This window comes from Aulonocara stuartgranti (assembly GCF_965226115.1).
Source record: "Aulonocara stuartgranti genome assembly, chromosome: 14".
Lineage (NCBI taxonomy): Eukaryota > Metazoa > Chordata > Actinopteri > Cichliformes > Cichlidae > Aulonocara > Aulonocara stuartgranti.
This window is the reverse complement of record NC_138950.1, coordinates 35,660,254-35,682,284: the sequence shown is the minus strand read 5'-3', so window position 1 is coordinate 35,682,284 and position 22,031 is coordinate 35,660,254. Positions and strand designations below refer to the sequence as shown.

Below are 22,031 nucleotides of genomic sequence, written 5' to 3'. Positions count from 1 at the left end.
TCCCCATTCAAATGCATGTAACAGTGAGAAACGCACTGTCTTGGCGAAAGAAAGCGTTTTTGTACAACTTCATATAAATAGCTGTAACTTTTGATAGAAGACTCAGATACACATGCTTAGGGGTTTATCTTATAGAACTCAATGTCCCCGTGCTGGGAAAACAGGTGTTTGAGCTAAGATTTCCAAGTTATTCACATAATGAAAACCTATACTTTGTTTCGTGCGAGTTCCCCATTCAAATGCATGTAATCGTCAGAAACGCACTGTCTTGGCGAAATAAAGCGTTTTTGCACAACTTCATATAAATAGCTGTAAATTTTGATAGGAAACTCCGATATGCGTATTCATGGCTTTATCTTATACAACTCAAGGTCCCCGTGCTGGGCAAACAGGTTTTGCAGCTGCTTGAGCTAAGATTTCCAAGTTATTCACATAATGAAAACCTATAGTTTGTTTCGGTCGAGTTCCCTATTCAAATGCATGTAACAGTGAGAAACGCACTTTCTTGGCGAAAGAAAGCGTTTTTGTACAACTTCATATAAATAGCTGTAACTTTTAATAGAAGACTCAGATACACATGCTTAGGGCTTTATCTTATACAACTCAAGGTCCCCGTGCTGGGAAAACAGGTTTTGCAGCTGTTTGAGCTAAGATTTCCAAGTTATTCACATAATGAAAACCTATACTTTGTTTCGGTCGAGTTCCCCATTCAAATGCATGTAACAGTGAGAAACGCACTGTCTTGGCGAAAGAAAGCGTTTTTGTACAACTTCATATAAATAGCTGTTACTTTTGATAGAAGACTCAGATACACATGTTTATGGCTTTATCTTATAGAACTCAAGGTCCCCGTGCTGGGAAAACAGGTGTTGCAGCTGTTTGAGCTAAGATTTCCAAGTTATTCACATAATGAAAACCTATACTTTGTTTCGGTCGAGTTCCCCATTCAAATGCATGTAACAGTGAGAAACGCACTGTCTTGGTGAAAGAAAGCGTTTTTGTACAACTTCATATAAATAGCTGTTACTTTTGATAGAAGACTCAGATACACATGTTTATGGCTTTATCTTATAGAACTCAAGGTCCCCGTGCTGGGAAAACAGGTGTTGCAGCTGTTTGAGCTAAGATTTCCAAGTTATTCACATAATGAAAACCTATACTTTGTTTCGGTCGAGTTCCCCATTCAAATGCATGTAACAGTGAGAAACGCACTTTCTTGGCGAAAGAAAGCGTTTTTGTACAACTTCATATAAATAGCTGTTACTTTTGATAGAAGACTCAGATACACATATTTATGGCTTTATCTTATAGAATTCAATATCCCCGTATTGAGCAAACAGTTTTTGCAGCTGTTTGAGCTAAGATTTCCAAGTTATTCACATAATGAAAACCTATACTTTGTTTCGGTCGAGTTCCCCATTCAAATGCATGTAACAGTGAGAAACGCACTGTCTTGGCGAAAGAAAGCGTTTTTGTACAACTTCATATAAATAGCTGTAACTTTTGATAGAAGACTCAGACAAACATGTTTATGGCTTTATCTTATAGAACTCAAGGTCCCCGTGCTGGGAAAACAGTTGTTGCTGCTGTTTGAGCTAAGATTTCCAAGTTATTCACATAATGAAAACCTATACTTTGTTTCGGTCGAGTTCCCCATTCAAATGCATGTAACAGTGAGAAACGCACTGTCTTGGCGAAAGAAAGCGTTTTTGTACAACTTCATATAAATAGTTGTAACTTTTGGTAGAAGACTCAGACAAACATGTTTATGGCTTTATCCTATAGAACTCAAGGTCCCCGTGCTGGCAAAACAGGTGTTTGAGCTAAGATTTCCAAGTTATTCACATAATGAAAACCTATACTTTGTTTCGGTCGAGTTCCCCATTCAAATGCATGTAACAGTGAGAAACGCACTGTCTTGGCGAAAGAAAGCGTTTTTGTACAACTTCATATAAATAGCTGTTACTTTTGATAGAAGACTCAGATACACATGCTTAGGGCTTTATCTTATAGAACTCAAGGTCCCCGTGCTGGGAAAACAGGTTTTGCAGCTGTTTGAGCTAAGATTTCCAAGTTATTCACATAATGAAAACCTATACTTTGTTTCGGTCGAGTTCCCCATTCAAATGCATGTAACAGTGAGAAACGCACTGTCTTGGCGAAAGAAAGCGTTTTTGTACAACTTCATATAAATAGTTGTAACTTTTGGTAGAAGACTCAGACAAACATGTTTATGGCTTTATCTTATAGAACTCAAGGTCCCCGTGCTGGGAAAACAGGTGTTTGAGCTAAGATTTCCAAGTTATTCACATAATGAAAACCTATACTTTGTTTCGGTCGAGTTCCCCATTCAAATGCATGTAACAGTGAGAAACGCACTGTATTGGCGAAAGAAAGCGTTTTTGTACAACTTCATATAAATAGCTGTTACTTTTGATAGAAGACTCAGATACACATGCTTAGGGCTTTATCTTATAGAACTCAAGGTCCCCGTGCTGGGCAAACATGTTTTGCAGCTGTTTGAGCTAAGATTTCCAAGTTATTCACATAATGAAAACCTATACTTTGTTTCGGTCGAGTTCCCCATTCAAATGCATGTAACAGTGAGAAACGCACTGTCTTGGCGAAAGAAAGCGTTTTTGTACAACTTCATATAAATAGCTGTAACTTTTGATAGAAGACTCAGACAAACATGTTTATGGCTTTATCCTATAGAACTCAAGGTCCCCGTGCTGGGAAAACAGGTTTTGTAGCTGCTTGAGCTAAGATTTCCAAGTTATTCACGTAATGAAAACCTATACTTTGTTTCGGTCGAGTTCCCCATTCAAATGCATGTAACAGTGAGAAACGCACTGTCTTGGCGAAAGAAAGCGTTTTTGTACAACTTCATATAAATAGCTGTAACTTTTGATAGAAGACTCAGATACACATGTTTATGGCTTTATCTTATAGAACTCAAGGTCCCCGTGCTGGGAAAACAGGTGTTTGAGCTAAGATTTCCAAGTTATTCACATAATGAAAACCTATACTTTGTTTCGGTCGAGTTCCCCATTCAAATGCATGTAACAGTGAGAAACGCACTGTCTTGGCGAAAGAAAGCGTTTTTGTACAACTTCATATAAATAGCTGTTACTTTTGATAGAAGACTCAGATACACATGCTTAGGGCTTTATCTTATAGAACTCAAGGTCCCCGTGCTGGGCAAACAGGTTTTGCAGCTGTTTGAGCTAAGATTTCCAAGTTATTCACATAATGAAAACCTATACTTTGTTTCGGTCGAGTTCCCCATTCAAATGCATGTAACAGTGAGAAACGCACTGTCTTGGCGAAAGAAAGCGTTTTTGTACAACTTCATATAAATAGTTGTAACTTTTGGTAGAAGACTCAGACAAACATGTTTATGGCTTTATCTTATAGAACTCAAGGTCCGCGTGCTGGGAAAACAGGTGTTTGAGCTAAGATTTCCAAGTTATTCACATAATGAAAACCTATACTTTGTTTCGGTCGAGTTCCCCATTCAAATGCATGTAACAGTGAGAAACGCACTGTCTTGGCCAAAGAAAGCGTTTTTGTACAACTTCATATAAATAGCTGTAACTTTTGATAGAAGACTCAGACAAACATGTTTATGGCTTTATCCTATAGAACTCAAGGTCCCCGTGCTGGGCAAACAGGTTTTTGCAGCTGCTTGAGCTAAGATTTCCAAGTTATTCACGTAATGAAAACCTATACTTTGTTTCGGTCGAGTTCCCCATTCAAATGCATGTAACAGTGAGAAACGCACTGTCTTGGCGAAAGAAAGCGTTTTTGTACAACTTCATATAAATAGCTGTAACTTTTGATAGAAGACTCAGATACACATGTTTATGGCTTTATCTTATAGAACTCAAGGTCCCCGTGCTGGGCAAACAGGTTTTTGCAGCTGTTTGAGCTAAGATTTCCAAGTTATTCACATAATGAAAACCTATACTTTGTTTCGGTCGAGTTCCCCATTCAAATGCATGTAACAGTGAGAAACGCACTGTCTTGGGTGAGAGAAAGCGTTTTTGTACAACTTCATATAAATAGCTGTTACTTTTGATAGAAGACTCAGATACACATGTTTATGGCTTTATCTTATAGAACTCAAGGTCCCCGTGCTGGGAAAACAGGTGTTGCAGCTGTTTGAGCTAAGATTTCCAAATTATTCACATAATGAAAACCTATACTTTGTTTCGGTCGAGTTCCCCATTCAAATGCATGTAACAGTGAGAAACGCACTGTCTTGGCGAAAGAAAGCGTTTTTGTACAACTTCATATAAATAGCTGTTACTTTTGATAGAAGACTCAGATACACATGCTTAGGGCTTTATCTTATAGAACTCAAGGTCCCCGTGCTGGGCAAACAGGTTTTGCAGCTGTTTGAGCTAAGATTTCCAAGTTATTCACATAATGAAAACCTATACTTTCTTTCGGTCGAGTTCCCCATTCAAATGCATGTAACAGTGAGAAACGCACTGTCTTGGCGAAAGAAAGCGTTTTTGTACAACTTCATATAAATAGTTGTAACTTTTGGTAGAAGACTCAGACAAACATGTTTTTGGCTTTATCTTATAGAACTCAAGGTCCCCGTGCTGGGAAAACAGGTGTTTGAGCTAAGATTTCCAAGTTATTCACATAATGAAAACCTATACTTTGTTTCGGTCGAGTTCCCCATTCAAATGCATGTAACAGTGAGAAACGCACTGTCTTGGGGAGAGAAAGCGTTTTTGTACAACTTCATATAAATAGCTGTTACTTTTGATAGAAGACTCAGATACACATGTTTATGGCTTTATCTTATAGAACTCAAGGTCCCCGTGCTGGGAAAACAGGTGTTGCAGCTGTTTGAGCTAAGATTTCCAAATTATTCACATAATGAAAACCTATACTTTGTTTCGGTCGAGTTCCCCATTCAAATGCATGTAACAGTGAGAAACGCACTGTCTTGGCGAAAGAAAGCGTTTTTGTACAACTTCATATAAATAGCTGTTACTTTTGATAGAAGACTCAGATACACATATTTATGGCTTTATCTTATAGAATTCAATATCCCCGTATTGAGCAAACAGTTTTTGCAGCTGTTTGAGCTAAGATTTCCAAATTATTCACATAATGAAAACCTATACTTTGTTTCGGTCGAGTTCCCCATTCAAATGCATGTAACAGTGAGAAATGCACTGTCTTGGCGAAAGAAAGCGTTTTTGTACAACTTCATATAAATAGCTGTTACTTTTGATAGAAGACTCAGATACACATGCTTAGGGCTTTATCTTATAGAACTCAAGGTCCCCGTGCTGGGCAAACATGTTTTGCAGCTGTTTGAGCTAAGATTTCCAAGTTATTCACATAATGAAAACCTATACTTTGTTTCGGTCGAGTTCCCCATTCAAATGCATGTAACAGTGAGAAACGCACTGTCTTGGCGAAAGAAAGCGTTTTTGAACAACTTCATATAAATAGCTGTAACTTTTGATAGAAGACTCAGACAAACATGTTTATGGCTTTATCCTATAGAACTCAAGGTCCCCGTGCTGGGAAAACAGGTTTTGCAGCTGCTTGAGCTAAGATTTCCAAGTTATTCACATAATGAAAACCTATACTTTGTTTCGGTCGAGTTCCCCATTCAAATGCATGTAACAGTGAGAAACGCACTGTCTTGGCGAAAGAAAGCGTTTTTGTACAACTTCATATAAATAGCTGTTACTTTTGATAGAAGACTCAGATACACATGTTTATGGCTTTATCTTATAGAACTCAAGGTCCCCGTGCTGGGAAAACATGTTTTGAAGCTGTTTGAGCTAAGATTTCCAAGTTATTCACATAATGGAAACCTATACTTTGTTTCGGTCGAGTTCCCCATTCAAATGCATGTAACAGTGAGAAACGCAGTCTTGGCGAAAGAAAGCGTTTTTGTACAACTTCATATAAATAGCTGTTACTTTTGATAGAAGACTCAGATACACATGTTTATGGCTTTATCTTATAGAACTCAAGGTCCCCGTGCTGGGAAAACAGGTGTTTGAGCTAAGATTTCCAAGTTATTCACATAATGAAAACCTATACTTTGTTTCGGTCGAGTTCCCCATTCAAATGCATGTAACAGTGAGAAACGCACTGTCTTGGCGAAAGAAAGCGTTTTTGTACAACTTCATATAAATAGCTGTTACTTTTGATAGAAGACTCAGATACACATGCTTAGGGCTTTATCTTATAGAACTCAAGGTCCCCGTGCTGGGCAAACATGTTTTGCAGCTGTTTGAGCTAAGATTTCCAAGTTATTCACATAATGAAAACCTATACTTTGTTTCGGTCGAGTTCCCCATTCAAATGCATGTAACAGTGAGAAACGCACTGTCTTGGCCAAAGAAAGCGTTTTTGTACAACTTCATATAAATAGCTGTAACTTTTGATAGAAGACTCAGACAAACATGTTTATGGCTTTATCCTATAGAACTCAAGGTCCCCGTGCTGGGAAAACAGGTTTTGCAGTTGCTTGAGCTAAGATTTCCAAGTTATTCACGTAATGAAAACCTATACTTTGTTTCGGTCGAGTTCCCCATTCAAATGCATGTAACAGTGAGAAACGCACTGTCTTGGCGAAAGAAAGCGTTTTTGTACAACTTCATATAAATAGTTGTAACTTTTGGTAGAAGACTCAGACAAACATGTTTATGGCTTTATCTTATAGAACTCAAGGTCCCCGTGCTGGGAAAACAGGTGTTTGAGCTAAGATTTCCAAGTTATTCACATAATGAAAACCTATACTTTGTTTCGGTCGAGTTCCCCATTCAAATGCATGTAACAGTGAGAAACGCACTGTCTTGGCGAAAGAAAGCGTTTTTGTACAACTTCATATAAATAGCTGTTACTTTTGATAGAAGACTCAGATACACATGCTTAGGGCTTTATCTGATAGAACTCAAGGTCCCCGTGCTGGGCAAACATGTTTTGCAGCTGTTTGAGCTAAGATTTCCAAGTTATTCACATAATGAAAACCTATACTTTGTTTCGGTCGAGTTCCCCATTCAAATGCATGTAACAGTGAGAAACGCACTGTCTTGGCGAAAGAAAGCGTTTTTGTACAACTTCATATAAATAGCTGTAACTTTTGATAGAAGACTCAGACAAACATGTTTATGGCTTTATCCTATAGAACTCAAGGTCCCCGTGCTGGGAAAACAGGTTTTGCAGCTGCTTGAGCTAAGATTTCCAAGTTATTCACGTAATGAAAACCTATACTTTGTTTCGGTCGAGTTCCCCATTCAAATGCATGTAACAGTGAGAAACGCACTGTCTTGGCGAAAGAAAGCGTTTTTGTACAACTTCATATAAATAGCTGTAACTTTTGATAGAAGACTCAGATACACATGTTTATGGCTTTATCTTATAGAACTCAAGGTCCCCGTGCTGGGCAAACAGGTTTTTGCAGCTGTTTGAGCTAAGATTTCCAAGTTATTCACATAATGAAAACCTATACTTTGTTTCGGTCGAGTTCCCCATTCAAATGCATGTAACAGTGAGAAACGCACTGTCTTGGGGAGAGAAAGCGTTTTTGTACAACTTCATATAAATAGCTGTTACTTTTGATAGAAGACTCAGATACACATGTTTATGGCTTTATCTTATAGAACTCAAGGTCCCCGTGCTGGGAAAACAGGTGTTGCAGCTGTTTGAGCTAAGATTTCCAAATTATTCACATAATGAAAACCTATACTTTGTTTCGGTCGAGTTCCCCATTCAAATGCATGTAACAGTGAGAAACGCACTGTCTTGGCGAAAGAAAGCGTTTTTGTACAACTTCATATAAATAGCTGTTACTTTTGATAGAAGACTCAGATACACATGCTTAGGGCTTTATCTTATAGAACTCAAGGTCCCCGTGCTGGGCAAACAGGTTTTGCAGCTGTTTGAGCTAAGATTTCCAAGTTATTCACATAATGAAAACCTATACTTTGTTTCGGTCGAGTTCCCCATTCAAATGCATGTAACCGTGAGAAACGCACTGTCTTGGCGAAAGAAAGCGTTTTTGTACAACTTCATATAAATAGTTGTAACTTTTGGTAGAAGACTCAGACAAACATGTTTATGGCTTTATCTTATAGAACTCAAGGTCCCCGTGCTGGGAAAACAGGTGTTTGAGCTAAGATTTCCAAGTTATTCACATAATGGAAACCTATACTTTGTTTCGGTCGAGTTCCCCATTCAAATGCATGTAACAGTGAGAAACGCACTGTCTTGGCGAAAGAAAGCGTTTTTGTACAACTTCATATAAATAGTTGTAACTTTTGGTAGAAGACTCAGACAAACATGTTTATGGCTTTATCTTATAGAACTCAAGGTCCCCGTGCTGGGAAAACAGGTGTTTGAGCTAAGATTTCCAAGTTATTCACATAATGAAAACCTATACTTTGTTTCGGTCGAGTTCCCCATTCAAATGCATGTAACAGTGAGAAACGCACTGTCTTGGGGAGAGAAAGCGTTTTTGTACAACTTCATATAAATAGCTGTTACTTTTGATAGAAGACTCAGATACACATGTTTATGGCTTTATCTTATAGAACTCAAGGTCCCCGTGCTGGGAAAACAGGTGTTGCAGCTGTTTGAGCTAAGATTTCCAAATTATTCACATAATGAAAACCTATACTTTGTTTCGGTCGAGTTCCCCATTCAAATGCATGTAACAGTGAGAAACGCACTGTCTTGGCGAAAGAAAGCGTTTTTGTACAACTTCATATAAATAGCTGTTACTTTTGATAGAAGACTCAGATACACATATTTATGGCTTTATCTTATAGAATTCAATATCCCCGTATTGAGCAAACAGTTTTTGCAGCTGTTTGAGCTAAGATTTCCAAATTATTCACATAATGAAAACCTATACTTTGTTTCGGTCGAGTTCCCCATTCAAATGCATGTAACAGTGAGAAACGCACTGTCTTGGCGAAAGAAAGCGTTTTTGTACAACTTCATATAAATAGCTGTTACTTTTGATAGAAGACTCAGATACACATGCTTAGGGCTTTATCTTATAGAACTCAAGGTCCCCGTGCTGGGCAAACATGTTTTGCAGCTGTTTGAGCTAAGATTTCCAAGTTATTCACATAATGAAAACCTATACTTTGTTTCGGTCGAGTTCCCCATTCAAATGCATGTAACAGTGAGAAACGCACTGTCTTGGCGAAAGAAAGCGTTTTTGTACAACTTCATATAAATAGCTGTAACTTTTGATAGAAGACTCAGACAAACATGTTTATGGCTTTATCCTATAGATCTCAAGGTCCCCGTGCTGGGAAAACAGGTTTTGCAGCTGCTTGAGCTAAGATTTCCAAGTTATTCACATAATGAAAACCTATACTTTGTTTCGGTCGAGTTCCCCATTCAAATGCATGTAACAGTGAGAAACGCACTGTCTTGGCGAAAGAAAGCGTTTTTGTACAACTTCATATAAATAGCTGTTACTTTTGATAGAAGACTCAGATACACATGTTTATGGCTTTATCTTATAGAACTCAAGGTCCCCGTGCTGGGAAAACATGTTTTGAAGCTGTTTGAGCTAAGATTTCCAAGTTATTCACATAATGGAAACCTATACTTTGTTTCGGTCGAGTTCCCCATTCAAATGCATGTAACAGTGAGAAACGCAGTCTTGGCGAAAGAAAGCGTTTTTGTACAACTTCATATAAATAGCTGTTACTTTTGATAGAAGACTCAGATACACATGTTTATGGCTTTATCTTATAGAACTCAAGGTCCCCGTGCTGGGAAAACAGGTTTTGCAGCTGTTTGAGCTAAGATTTCCAAGTTATTCACATAATGAAAACCTATACTTTGTTTCGGTCGAGTTCCCCATTCAAATGCATGTAACAGTGAGAAACGCACTGTATTGGCGAAAGAAAGCGTTTTTGTACAACTTCATATAAATAGCTGTAACTTTTGATAGGAAACTCAGATATGCGTATTCATGGCTTTATCTTATAGAACTCAAGGTCTCCGTGCTGGGAAAACAGGTTTTGCAGCTGCTTGAGCTAAGATTTCCAAATTATTCACATAATGAAAACCTATACTTTGTTTCGGTCGAGTTCCCCATTCAAATGCATGTAATAGTGAGAAACGCACTGTCTTGGCGAAAGAAAGCGTTTTTGTACAACTTCATATAGATAGCTGTTACTTTTGATAGAAGACTCAGATACACATGCTTAGGGCTTTATCTTATAGAACTCAAGGTCCCCGTGCTGAGAAAACAGGTTTTGCAGCTGTTTGAGCTAAGATTTCCAAGTTATTCACATAATGAAAACTTATACTTTGTTTCGGTCGAGTTCCCCATTCAAATGCATGTAACAGTGAGAAACGCACTGTCTTGGCGAAATAAAGCGTTTTTGTACAACTTCATATAAATAGCTGTAACTTTTGATAGAAGACTCAGATACACATGCTTAGGGGTTTATCTTATAGAACTCAAGGTCCCCGTGCTGGGCAAACAGGTTTTGCAGCTGTTTGAGCTAAGATTTCCAAGTTATTCACATAATGAAAACCTATACTTTGTTTCGGTCGAGTTCCCCATTCAAATGCATGTAACAGTGAGAAACGCACTGTCTTGGCGAAAGAAAGCGTTTTTGTACAACTTCATATAAATAGCTGTTACTTTTGATAGAAGACTCAGATACACATGTTTATGGCTTTATCTTATAGAACTCAAGGTCCCCGTGCTGGGAAAACAGGTTTTGCAGCTGTTTGAGCTAAGATTTCCAAGTTATTCACATAATGAAAACCTATACTTTGTTTCGGTCGAGTTCCCCATTCAAATGCATGTAACAGTGAGAAACGCACTGTATTGGCGAAAGAAAGCGTTTTTGTACAACTTCATATAAATAGCTGTAACTTTTGATAGGAAACTCAGATATGCGTATTCATGGCTTTATCTTATAGAACTCAAGGTCTCCGTGCTGGAAAAACGGGTTTTGCAGCTGCTTGAGCTAAGATTTCCAAATTATTCACATAATGAAAACCTATACTTTGTTTCGGTCGAGTTCCCCATTCAAATGCATGTAATAGTGAGAAACGCACTGTCTTGGCGAAAGAAAGCGTTTTTGTACAACTTCATATAGAACTCAAGGTCCCCGTGCTGAGAAAACAGGTTTTGCAGCTGTTTGAGCTAAGATTTCTAAGTTATTCACATAATGAAAACCTATACTTTGTTTCGGTCGAGTTCCCCATTCAAATGCATGTAACAGTGAGAAACGCACTGTATTTGCGAAAGAAAGCGTTTTTGTACAACTTCATATAAATAGCTGTAACTTTTGATAGGAAACTCAGATATGCGTATTCATGGCTTTATCTTATAGAACTCAAGGTCTCCGTGCTGGGAAAACAGGTTTTGCAGCTGCTTGAGCTAAGATTTCCAAATTATTCACATAATGAAAACCTATACTTTGTTTCGGTCGAGTTCCCCATTCAAATGCATGTAATAGTGAGAAACGCACTGTCTTGGCGAAAGAAAGCGTTTTTGTACAACTTCATATAGATAGCTGTTACTTTTGATAGAAGACTCAGATACACATGTTTATGGCTTTATCTTATAGAACTCAAGGTCCCCGTGCTGGGAAAACAGGTTTTGCAGCTGTTTGAGCTAAGATTTCCAAGTTATTCACATAATGAAAACCTATACTTTGTTTCGGTCGAGTTCCCCATTCAAATGCATGTAACAGTGAGAAACGCACTGTATTGGCGAAAGAAAGCGTTTTTGTACAACTTCATATAAATAGCTGTAACTTTTGATAGGAAACTCAGATATGCGTATTCATGGCTTTATCTTATAGAACTCAAGGTCTCCGTGCTGGAAAAACGGGTTTTGCAGCTGCTTGAGCTAAGATTTCCAAATTATTCACATAATGAAAACCTATACTTTGTTTCGGTCGAGTTCCCCATTCAAATGCATGTAATAGTGAGAAACGCACTGTCTTGGCGAAAGAAAGCGTTTTTGTACAACTTCATATAGAACTCAAGGTCCCCGTGCTGAGAAAACAGGTTTTGCAGCTGTTTGAGCTAAGATTTCTAAGTTATTCACATAATGAAAACCTATACTTTGTTTCGGTCGAGTTCCCCATTCAAATGCATGTAACAGTGAGAAACGCACTGTATTTGCGAAAGAAAGCGTTTTTGTACAACTTCATATAAATAGCTGTAACTTTTGATAGGAAACTCAGATATGCGTATTCATGGCTTTATCTTATAGAACTCAAGGTCTCCGTGCTGGAAAAACGGGTTTTGCAGCTGCTTGAGCTAAGATTTCCAAATTATTCACATAATGAAAACCTATACTTTGTTTCGGTCGAGTTCCCCATTCAAATGCATGTAATAGTGAGAAACGCACTGTCTTGGCGAAAGAAAGCGTTTTTGTACAACTTCATATAAATAGCTGTTACTTTTGATAGAAGACTCAGATACACATGTTTATGGCTTTATCTTATAGAACTCAAGGTCCCCGTGCTGGGAAAACATGTTTTGAAGCTGTTTGAGCTAAGATTTCCAAGTTATTCACATAATGGAAACCTATACTTTGTTTCGGTCGAGTTCCCCATTCAAATGCATGTAACAGTGAGAAACGCAGTCTTGGCGAAAGAAAGCGTTTTTGTACAACTTCATATAAATAGCTGTTACTTTTGATAGAAGACTCAGATACACATGTTTATGGCTTTATCTTATAGAACTCAAGGTCCCCGTGCTGGGAAAACAGGTGTTTGAGCTAAGATTTCCAAGTTATTCACATAATGAAAACCTATACTTTGTTTCGGTCGAGTTCCCCATTCAAATGCATGTAACAGTGAGAAACGCACTGTCTTGGCGAAAGAAAGCGTTTTTGTACAACTTCATATAAATAGCTGTTACTTTTGATAGAAGACTCAGATACACATGCTTAGGGCTTTATCTTATAGAACTCAAGGTCCCCGTGCTGGGCAAACATGTTTTGCAGCTGTTTGAGCTAAGATTTCCAAGTTATTCACATAATGAAAACCTATACTTTGTTTCGGTCGAGTTCCCCATTCAAATGCATGTAACAGTGAGAAACGCACTGTCTTGGCGAAAGAAAGCGTTTTTGTACAACTTCATATAAATAGTTGTAACTTTTGGTAGAAGACTCAGACAAACATGTTTATGGCTTTATCTTATAGAACTCAAGGTCCCCGTGCTGGGAAAACAGGTGTTTGAGCTAAGATTTCCAAGTTATTCACATAATGAAAACCTATACTTTGTTTCGGTCGAGTTCCCCATTCAAATGCATGTAACAGTGAGAAACGCACTGTCTTGGCGAAAGAAAGCGTTTTTGTACAACTTCATATAAATAGCTGTTACTTTTGATAGAAGACTCAGATACACATGCTTAGGGCTTTATCTGATAGAACTCAAGGTCCCCGTGCTGGGCAAACATGTTTTGCAGCTGTTTGAGCTAAGATTTCCAAGTTATTCACATAATGAAAACCTATACTTTGTTTCGGTCGAGTTCCCCATTCAAATGCATGTAACAGTGAGAAACGCACTGTCTTGGTGAAAGAAAGCGTTTTTGTACAACTTCATATAAATAGCTGTAACTTTTGATAGAAGACTCAGACAAACATGTTTATGGCTTTATCCTATAGAACTCAAGGTCCCCGTGCTGGGAAAACAGGTTTTGCAGCTGCTTGAGCTAAGATTTCCAAGTTATTCACGTAATGAAAACCTATACTTTGTTTCGGTCGAGTTCCCCATTCAAATGCATGTAACAGTGAGAAACGCACTGTCTTGGCGAAAGAAAGCGTTTTTGTACAACTTCATATAAATAGCTGTAACTTTTGATAGAAGACTCAGATACACATGTTTATGGCTTTATCTTATAGAACTCAAGGTCCCCGTGCTGGGCAAACAGGTTTTTGCAGCTGTTTGAGCTAAGATTTCCAAGTTATTCACATAATGAAAACCTATACTTTGTTTCGGTCGAGTTCCCCATTCAAATGCATGTAACAGTGAGAAACGCACTGTCTTGGGGAGAGAAAGCGTTTTTGTACAACTTCATATAAATAGCTGTTACTTTTGATAGAAGACTCAGATACACATGTTTATGGCTTTATCTTATAGAACTCAAGGTCCCCGTGCTGGGAAAACAGGTGTTGCAGCTGTTTGAGCTAAGATTTCCAAATTATTCACATAATGAAAACCTATACTTTGTTTCGGTCGAGTTCCCCATTCAAATGCATGTAACAGTGAGAAACGCACTGTCTTGGCGAAAGAAAGCGTTTTTGTACAACTTCATATAAATAGCTGTTACTTTTGATAGAAGACTCAGATACACATGCTTAGGGCTTTATCTTATAGAACTCAAGGTCCCCGTGCTGGGCAAACAGGTTTTGCAGCTGTTTGAGCTAAGATTTCCAAGTTATTCACATAATGAAAACCTATACTTTGTTTCGGTCGAGTTCCCCATTCAAATGCATGTAACCGTGAGAAACGCACTGTCTTGGCGAAAGAAAGCGTTTTTGTACAACTTCATATAAATAGTTGTAACTTTTGGTAGAAGACTCAGACAAACATGTTTATGGCTTTATCTTATAGAACTCAAGGTCCCCGTGCTGGGAAAACAGGTGTTTGAGCTAAGATTTCCAAGTTATTCACATAATGAAAACCTATACTTTGTTTCGGTCGAGTTCCCCATTCAAATGCATGTAACAGTGAGAAACGCACTGTCTTGGCGAAAGAAAGCGTTTTTGTACAACTTCATATAAATAGTTGTAACTTTTGGTAGAAGACTCAGACAAACATGTTTATGGCTTTATCTTATAGAACTCAAGGTCCCCGTGCTGGGAAAACAGGTGTTTGAGCTAAGATTTCCAAGTTATTCACATAATGAAAACCTATACTTTGTTTCGGTCGAGTTCCCCATTCAAATGCATGTAACAGTGAGAAACGCACTGTCTTGGGGAGAGAAAGCGTTTTTGTACAACTTCATATAAATAGCTGTTACTTTTGATAGAAGACTCAGATACACATGTTTATGGCTTTATCTTATAGAACTCAAGGTCCCCGTGCTGGGAAAACAGGTGTTGCAGCTGTTTGAGCTAAGATTTCCAAATTATTCACATAATGAAAACCTATACTTTGTTTCGGTCGAGTTCCCCATTCAAATGCATGTAACAGTGAGAAACGCACTGTCTTGGCGAAAGAAAGCGTTTTTGTACAACTTCATATAAATAGCTGTTACTTTTGATAGAAGACTCAGATACACATATTTATGGCTTTATCTTATAGAATTCAATATCCCCGTATTGAGCAAACAGTTTTTGCAGCTGTTTGAGCTAAGATTTCCAAATTATTCACATAATGAAAACCTATACTTTGTTTCGGTCGAGTTCCCCATTCAAATGCATGTAACAGTGAGAAACGCACTGTCTTGGCGAAAGAAAGCGTTTTTGTACAACTTCATATAAATAGCTGTTACTTTTGATAGAAGACTCAGATACACATGCTTAGGGCTTTATCTTATAGAACTCAAGGTCCCCGTGCTGGGCAAACATGTTTTGCAGCTGTTTGAGCTAAGATTTCCAAGTTATTCACATAATGAAAACCTATACTTTGTTTCGGTCGAGTTCCCCATTCAAATGCATGTAACAGTGAGAAACGCACTGTCTTGGCGAAAGAAAGCGTTTTTGTACAACTTCATATAAATAGCTGTAACTTTTGATAGAAGACTCAGACAAACATGTTTATGGCTTTATCCTATAGATCTCAAGGTCCCCGTGTTGGGAAAACAGGTTTTGCAGCTGCTTGAGCTAAGATTTCCAAGTTATTCACATAATGAAAACCTATACTTTGTTTCGGTCGAGTTCCCCATTCAAATGCATGTAACAGTGAGAAACGCACTGTCTTGGCGAAAGAAAGCGTTTTTGTACAACTTCATATAAATAGCTGTTACTTTTGATAGAAGACTCAGATACACATGTTTATGGCTTTATCTTATAGAACTCAAGGTCCCCGTGCTGGGAAAACATGTTTTGAAGCTGTTTGAGCTAAGATTTCCAAGTTATTCACATAATGAAAACCTATACTTTGTTTCGGTCGAGTTCCCCATTCAAATGCATGTAACCGTGAGACACGCACTGTCTTGGCGAAAGAAAGCGTTTTTGTACAACTTCATATAAATAGTTGTAACTTTTGGTAGAAGACTCAGACAAACATGTTTATGGCTTTATCTTATAGAACTCAAGGTCCCCGTGCTGGGAAAACAGGTGTTTGAGCTAAGATTTCCAAGTTATTCACATAATGAAAACCTATACTTTGTTTCGGTCGAGTTCCCCATTCAAATGCATGTAACAGTGAGAAACGCACTGTCTTGGCGAAAGAAAGCGTTTTTGTACAACTTCATATAAATAGTTGTAACTTTTGGTAGAAGACTCAGACAAACATGTTTATGGCTTTATCTTATAGAACTCAAGGTCCCCGTGCTGGGAAAACAGGTGTTTGAGCTAAGATTTCCAAGTTATTCACATAATGAAAACCTATACTTTGTTTCGGTCGAGTTCCCCATTCAAATGCATGTAACAGTGAGAAACGCACTGTCTTGGGGAGAGAAAGCGTTTTTGTACAACTTCATATAAATAGCTGTTACTTTTGATAGAAGACTCAGATACACATGTTTATGGCTTTATCTTATAGAACTCAAGGTCCCCGTGCTGGGAAAACAGGTGTTGCAGCTGTTTGAGCTAAGATTTCCAAATTATTCACATAATGAAAACCTATACTTTGTTTCGGTCGAGTTCCCCATTCAAATGCATGTAACAGTGAGAAACGCACTGTCTTGGCGAAAGAAAGCGTTTTTGTACAACTTCATATAAATAGCTGTTACTTTTGATAGAAGACTCAGATACACATATTTATGGCTTTATCTTATAGAATTCAATATCCCCGTATTGAGCAAACAGTTTTTGCAGCTGTTTGAGCTAAGATTTCCAAATTATTCACATAATGAAAACCTATACTTTGTTTCGGTCGAGTTCCCCATTCAAATGCATGTAACAGTGAGAAACGCACTGTCTTGGTGAAAGAAAGCGTTTTTGTACAACTTCATATAAATAGCTGTTACTTTTGATAGAAGACTCAGATACACATGCTTAGGGCTTTATCTTATAGAACTCAAGGTCCCCGTGCTGGGCAAACATGTTTTGCAGCTGTTTGAGCTAAGATTTCCAAGTTATTCACATAATGAAAACCTATACTTTGTTTCGGTCGAGTTCCCCATTCAAATGCATGTAACAGTGAGAAACGCACTGTCTTGGCGAAAGAAAGCGTTTTTGTACAACTTCATATAAATAGCTGTAACTTTTGATAGAAGACTCAGACAAACATGTTTATGGCTTTATCCTATAGAACTCAAGGTCCCCGTGCTGGGAAAACAGGTTTTGCAGCTGCTTGAGCTAAGATTTCCAAGTTATTCACATAATGAAAACCTATACTTTGTTTCGGTCGAGTTCCCCATTCAAATGCATGTAACAGTGAGAAACGCACTGTCTTGGCGAAAGAAAGCGTTTTTGTACAACTTCATATAAATAGCTGTTACTTTTGATAGAAGACTCAGATACACATGTTTATGGCTTTATCTTATAGAACTCAAGGTCCCCGTGCTGGGAAAACATGTTTTGAAGCTGTTTGAGCTAAGATTTCCAAGTTATTCACATAATGGAAACCTATACTTTGTTTCGGTCGAGTTCCCCATTCAAATGCATGTAACAGTGAGAAACGCAGTCTTGGCGAAAGAAAGCGTTTTTGTACAACTTCATATAAATAGCTGTTACTTTTGATAGAAGACTCAGATACACATGTTTATGGCTTTATCTTATAGAACTCAAGGTCCCCGTGCTGGGAAAACAGGTTTTGCAGCTGTTTGAGCTAAGATTTCCAAGTTATTCACATAATGAAAACTTATACTTTGTTTCGGTCGAGTTCCCCATTCAAATGCATGTAACAGTGAGAAACGCACTGTCTTGGCGAAATAAAGCGTTTTTGTACAACTTCATATAAATAGCTGTAACTTTTGATAGAAGACTCAGATACACATGCTTAGGGGTTTATCTTATAGAACTCAAGGTCCCCGTGCTGGGCAAACAGGTTTTGCAGCTGTTTGAGCTAAGATTTCCAAGTTATTCACATAATGAAAACCTATACTTTGTTTCGGTCGAGTTCCCCATTCAAATGCATGTAACAGTGAGAAACGCACTGTCTTGGCGAAAGAAAGCGTTTTTGTACAACTTCATATAAATAGCTGTTACTTTTGATAGAAGACTCAGATACACATGTTTATGGCTTTATCTTATAGAACTCAAGGTCCCCGTGCTGGGAAAACAGGTTTTGCAGCTGTTTGAGCTAAGATTTCCAAGTTATTCACATAATGAAAACCTATACTTTGTTTCGGTCGAGTTCCCCATTCAAATGCATGTAACAGTGAGAAACGCACTGTATTGGCGAAAGAAAGCGTTTTTGTACAACTTCATATAAATAGCTGTAACTTTTGATAGGAAACTCAGATATGCGTATTCATGGCTTTATCTTATAGAACTCAAGGTCTCCGTGCTGGAAAAACGGGTTTTGCAGCTGCTTGAGCTAAGATTTCCAAATTATTCACATAATGAAAACCTATACTTTGTTTCGGTCGAGTTCCCCATTCAAATGCATGTAATAGTGAGAAACGCACTGTCTTGGCGAAAGAAAGCGTTTTTGTACAACTTCATATAGAACTCAAGGTCCCCGTGCTGAGAAAACAGGTTTTGCAGCTGTTTGAGCTAAGATTTCTAAGTTATTCACATAATGATAACCTATACTTTGTTTCGGTCGAGTTCCCCATTCAAATGCATGTAACAGTGAGAAACGCACTGTATTTGCGAAAGAAAGCGTTTTTGTACAACTTCATATAAATAGCTGTAACTTTTGATAGGAAACTCAGATATGCGTATTCATGGCTTTATCTTATAGAACTCAAGGTCTCCGTGCTGGAAAAACGGGTTTTGCAGCTGCTTGAGCTAAGATTTCCAAATTATTCACATAATGAAAACCTATACTTTGTTTCGGTCGAGTTCCCCATTCAAATGCATGTAATAGTGAGAAACGCACTGTCTTGGCGAAAGAAAGCGTTTTTGTACAACTTCATATAAATAGCTGTTACTTTTGATAGAAGACTCAGATACACATGCTTAGGGCTTTATCTTATAGAACTCAAGGTCCCCGTGCTGAGAAAACAGGTTTTGCAGCTGTTTGAGCTAAGATTTCCAAGTTATTCACATAATGAAAACTTATACTTTGTTTCGGTCGAGTTCCCCATTCAAATGCATGTAACAGTGAGAAACGCACTGTCTTGGCGAAAGAAAGCGTTTTTGTACAACTTCATATAAATAGCTGTAACTTTTGATAGAAGACTCAGATACACATGCTTAGGGGTTTATCTTATAGAACTCAAGGTCCCCGTGCTGGGAAAACGGGTTTTGCAGCTGTTTGAGCTAAGATTTCCAAGTTATTCACATAATGAAAACCTATACTTTGTTTCGGTCGAGTTCCCCATTCAAATGCATGTAATAGTGAGAAACGCACTGTCTTGGCGAAAGAAAGCGTTTTTGTACAACTTCATATAAATAGCTGTAACTTTTGATAGGAAACTCAGATATGCGTATTCATGGCTTTATCTTATAGAACTCAAGGTCTCCGTGCTGGGAAAACGGGTTTTGCAGCTGCTTGAGCTAAGATTTCCAAATTATTCACATAATGAAAACCTATACTTTGTTTCGGTCGAGTTCCCCATTCAAATGCATGTAATAGTGAGAAACGCACTGTCTTGGCGAAAGAAAGCGTTTTTGTACAACTTCATATAAATAGCTGTTACTTTTGATAGAAGACTCAGATACACATGCTTAGGGCTTTATCTTATAGAACTCAAGGTCCCCGTGCTGAGAAAACAGGTTTTGCAGCTGTTTGAGCTAAGATTTCCAAGTTATTCACATAATGAAAACTTATACTTTGTTTCGGTCGAGTTCCCCATTCAAATGCATGTAACAGTGAGAAACGCACTGTCTTGGCGAAATAAAGCGTTTTTGTACAACTTCATATAAATAGCTGTAACTTTTGATAGAAGACTCAGATACACATGCTTAGGGGTTTATCTTATAGAACTCAAGGTCCCCGTGCTGGGCAAACAGGTTTTGCAGCTGTTTGAGCTAAGATTTCCAAGTTATTCACATAATGAAAACCTATACTTTGTTTCGGTCGAGTTCCCCATTCAAATGCATGTAACAGTGAGAAACGCACTGTCTTGGCGAAAGAAAGCGTTTTTGTACAACTTCATATAAATAGCTGTTACTTTTGATAGAAGACTCAGATACACATGTTTATGGCTTTATCTTATAGAACTCAAGGTCCCCGTGCTGGGAAAACAGGTTTTGCAGCTGTTTGAGCTAAGATTTCCAAGTTATTCACATAATGAAAACCTATGCTTTGTTTCGGTCGAGTTCCCCATTCAAATGCATGTAACAGTGAGAAACGCACTGTATTGGCGAAAGAAAGCGTTTTTGTACAACTTCATATAAATAGCTGTAACTTTTGATAGGAAACTCAGATATGCGTATTCATGGCTTTATCTTATAGAACTCAAGGTCTCCGTGCTGGAAAAACGGGTTTTGCAGCTGCTTGAGCTAAGATTTCCAAATTATTCACATAATGAAAACCTATACTTTGTTTCGGTCGAGTTCCCCATTCAAATGCATGTAATAGTGAGAAACGCACTGTCTTGGCGAAAGAAAGCGTTTTTGTACAACTTCATATAAATAGCTGTTACTTTTGATAGAAGACTCAGATACACATGCTTAGGGCTTTATCTTATAGAACTCAAGGTCCCCGTGCTGAGAAAACAGGTTTTGCAGCTGTTTGAGCTAAGATTTCCAAGTTATTCACATAATGAAAACCTATACTTTGTTTCGGTCGAGTTCCCCATTCAAATGCATGTAACAGTGAGAAACGCACTGTCTTGGCGAAAGAAAGCGTTTTTGTACAACTTCATATAAATAGCTGTAACTTTTGATAGGAAACTCAGATATGCGTATTCATGGCTTTATCTTATAGAACTCAAGGTCCCCGTGCTGGGAAAATGGGTTTTGCAGCTGTTTGAGCTAAGATTTCCAAGTTATTCACATAATGAAAACTTATACTTTGTTTCGGTCGAGTTCCCCATTCAAATGCATGTAACAGTGAGAAACGCACTGTCTTGGCGAAAGAAAGCGTTTTTGTACAACTTCATATAAATAGCTGTTACTTTTGATAGAAGACTCAGATACACATGTTTATGGCTTTATCTTATAGAACTCAAGGTCCCCGTGCTGGGAAAACAGGTTTTGCAGCTGTTTGAGCTAAGATTTCCAAGTTATTCACATAATGAAAACCTATGCTTTGTTTCGGTCGAGTTCCCCATTCAAATGCATGTAACAGTGAGAAACGCACTGTATTGGCGAAAGAAAGCGTTTTTGTACAACTTCATATAAATAGCTGTAACTTTTGATAGGAAACTCAGATATGCGTATTCATGGCTTTATCTTATAGAACTCAAGGTCTCCGTGCTGGAAAAACGGGTTTTGCAGCTGCTTGAGCTAAGATTTCCAAATTATTCACATAATGAAAACCTATACTTTGTTTCGGTCGAGTTCCCCATTCAAATGCATGTAATAGTGAGAAACGCACTGTCTTGGCGAAAGAAAGCGTTTTTGTACAACTTCATATAAATAGCTGTTACTTTTGATAGAAGACTCAGATACACATGCTTAGGGGTTTATCTTATAGAACTCAAGGTCCCCGTGCTGGGAAAACGGGTTTTGCAGCTGTTTGAGCTAAGATTTCCAAGTTATTCACATAATGAAAACCTATACTTTGTTTCGGTCGAGTTCCCCATTCAAATGCATGTAATAGTGAGAAACGCACTGTCTTGGCGAAAGAAAGCGTTTTTGTACAACTTCATA

At 38.1% G+C, this 22,031-nt stretch overlaps 1 protein-coding gene across 1 annotated transcript in view; it reads right to left on the bottom strand.

Moving 5' to 3' along the window:
• Positions 1-22,031, bottom strand: part of LOC309687649 (uncharacterized protein) — a gene marked incomplete at its 5' end in the record, with an annotated part of 353,598 nt that overhangs the window by 173,884 nt on the left and 157,683 nt on the right. The window lies entirely within an intron of this gene.